The 3,475-nt window shown below is 40.1% G+C and overlaps 1 pseudogene; it reads left to right on the top strand.

The window, feature by feature from the left end:
• The first annotated feature begins 251 nt into the window (after positions 1 to 251).
• Positions 252 to 369, top strand: LOC124796897 (annotated as a pseudogene).
• Positions 370 to 3,475: the final 3,106 nt, after the last annotated feature.

Consider the following 3,475-nt stretch of genomic DNA (forward strand, 5'->3'; position numbering starts at 1 on the left):
AAACGAGCTCTACTTTGTTGTGATGTTGGCATGTATGGTAAATCTAATTGACTTCATGATATTAACGAGCGTAAATCATGAAGCAAACCAAATATTCAATCGAGAAATTTAATATTTTACGTGTAACAGACCAATACATGGTCTACCAACCCATAAAGAACATTTAAAATATGAAAAACTGTGGAAGTTATAGAATGTAGTAAACAGAGTGGACATGCTACCTAATTTCGTTATAGTATACCTTATTCTGTGGCAACGGCCTTGCCACAATGGATACACCGGTTCCCGTCAGATCACCGAAGTTAAGCGCTGTCGGGCGTGGCCGGCACTTGGATGGGTGACCTTCCGGGCCGTCGTGCACTGTTGCCATTCTTCAGGGTGTACTCAGTCTCGTGATGCCAATTAAGGAGCTACTCGATCGAATAGTAGCGGCTCCGATCAAAGAAAACCATCCTAACGACTGGGAGAGCGGTGTGCTGACCACACGCCCCTCCTATCCACATCCTCAGTGATGGTTCAAATGACTCTGAGCACTATGCGACTTAACGTCTGAGGTCATCAGTCGCCTAGAACTTAGAACTAAATAAACCTAACTAACCTAAGGACATCACACACATCCATGCCCGAGGCAGAATTCGAACCTGCGACCGTAGCGGTCGCTCGGTTACAGACTGTAGCGCTAGAACCGCAGTGAGGATGACACGGCGGTCGGATGGCGCCGATGGGCCACTTGTGGCCTGAAGACGGAGTGCTTTTTGTTTTGTGACACTATGTACTTCGTGATAATGTACTTGGTTCCACAGTAATTTTGTTTTCCACAGTTAAATTTAACTTAAGGCACTTTTCATTCATTTTCAGCATCGGTGTCACTGTCACTAACATGTGGGCAAATATTACACATCAAAAGCATAGCATCAGATGAACCGGACTGCCAACATTGATGGAACCATTGTAGTCAAAGGCAATACGGAGTCCAGGCACTTTTATTCCGTCCACAACTCCTTACAAGTGGCTCTCAATCATTATTCTTTTGTTCTTAGACTTCGGTTTTCCCTCGTACACTGATTACACTGTGCTACAATTGTTAGTGGATTATTCGGTTAACGTTCAGGTCGAACCCTATTTCTTACATTTGTGTTATGAAATTAACTAACTTCATTTTCCCTTAATCGTAATAACGCTCCGGTTTATCCACTTTACAAATTGCCACATTGTTTTGTCACCATTACTGCGATATGTATGGTTTTTGAAAGTACTCCATGGCATTAGCAAATTATCAGTTGCTTTGTATATCGTCCATTTTCCTTCCAAAACCGTCTGAAGCGCTCCACGAATGTCATCAGTTGAGTAGGATTATCTTCTCTTGTTCACATATCCCATTTTTGTCTTCTTCTTCTTCAGACATTTCCTTAGAGATGGAGCAATTGTTTCTCAAATAGACAAAAACTTTAATAAGAGTTTTTGCCATTTTCCCAAGCGAATGATTCAGTAAGAAGGATTTTAAATCCAACTATGACTTTGATTGTAAGTATGTTACACTTGTAATACAACTGCATATAAGTACCTAATTGCTTGAACAACTCACCTTAACGAAATTCTATTAAAGGATCAGAGCAGCATATGACGTATTTCCCCCCGCTCAACAAACAATAAACTACCCGTTGCTGACAGAGAGTTCATTCCCGCTCCGAGTGTTTTACTCGTGTGAAGACACTCCTGTCATTTGTTGAGGACTATTGTAGCTGTGTCTAGCAGGCCTACTTTACTTGAAGATAGAGAAAGTATCTGCTATCATGAAATAAAGTATGTCATAGAGTTAGGTAGGTTCACCCAACAGGGAGCCCCCAAAGACTGACTCATTCTTCACTTTCCTGTAACAAAGGGATTCTTTTTGATATTTCATTACTGAGCTATCAGCCTTCTGACTGGTTTGACACATTTCTATTATCCTTTGCCGTTACCTTTACCGCGTTCTCCGTATTTTCCTTTTTTCTCCAGCTCTGCGGAGATCCCTTTTAGTGTTCGTTTATGTTGTTAATTCTGACTGTATTTTGTAATTTAGGTCAGGAGTAATGGTCTACGTGAATTTAACGTTCTCAATAGGCAATATTTTAATAAGTTATACAGACAATTTAGATGAGGAAGCACTTGATTTGAAGATTCATAGAACTCGAAAAGCATTGAACAGCTACCGAATGTACGTTAACAGATGCTGCTTAATCTAAGAGTTTTTATCAATAATACCAACATGCAAACTGCAAACGTTTTAGTAACACAGGCAATTTAGATGGGAAATATTTAATATGAAGGGCTCGTTGTGCTTGCAAGTGTACGCGATTTTATATATTTCTAGAAATAATATACGCTTATTTTGATCAAATTAATATAGGCCTATAGGTATTTAATTATACTTCCATATTACACTAAGCAAACTCGAGGCATGTGTGTGTTTCTGTGGCTGAAATTTTGCTTTAACAAGAGAATATGTATCGACTATTCCCGAAAATGTATCAGCTCAGCTGAAAAGAATGAATTACATACAATGTTGATAGTTAACAGATGACAGTTGAAATTCATCACATAACATTATAAGCAACCTACACGTCTCTTTTGTACTCGGTATATATCATATTATTTTATTAAAGAACTTATTTTTGAGATATCACTTCTCTCACGTAGCACCACCATCTTGGGAGATAATATTTAAAGGGAAATTATCACACGTTATTCGGCCGTAGAGAGCAATTGATAGTGTTAGATAGGAAATTAGGGTAACTGCGGTATATGACGAACCCAACGACATAACGGGTTAAAGATTAAATCTGTGCTTCGCCTTCCATTTGTACCAGCACGGATTTAACAAACCCCCTTTCTGACACAGCAGTATACAGACGATAAAGCTTTGACGTGTGGCGATTCCGTTACCACTAATATGTCATTTTCTTTATCCGTGGTACTAAACTGTGTATGAAACCGTTTTCTTGTTGTTACTACTTTGGTGATTTCTTTGGACTTGTCACATACTCCACGGAAGACGAGGCTTCCGCATCACCCCTGTAAAGTTTTCTCGAATGTTAACACTTTTGCCTCTGAGTAATTACTTGATAAAGTTGTTCCCAACTTCATTATCGCCGAAGGATTATTGGTGACGGGAAAACCACCTTCCCCTGTGTTAACGGAATGAAAATTATTGAACTCGACATTGATCCAATTTCAGATTGGCATCTGACCTTAGCTTACTGAATCACTTCTCTGATTACTCCATTTTACCTTATTCTCATACTATATAAGAGGCTCTTCTTCTCTCCCGTTAGAGTCAATGGCCGCAGAAGCGTGCAGCATGCAATGTGGAACCCGCTGCCATCTGAGTAACGTGTTGAGCCATGCACTTGTGGTTTGGCGGTTTGCCTGGAAACAGGATCTTCGGTGTGAAAGTGGGGAGGGGGGTATGACACTCGCACCGCTGTGAAGAGGT

Source organism: Schistocerca piceifrons, chromosome 4, assembly GCF_021461385.2.
Source record: "Schistocerca piceifrons isolate TAMUIC-IGC-003096 chromosome 4, iqSchPice1.1, whole genome shotgun sequence".
In the NCBI taxonomy this organism is placed as follows: domain Eukaryota; kingdom Metazoa; phylum Arthropoda; class Insecta; order Orthoptera; family Acrididae; genus Schistocerca; species Schistocerca piceifrons.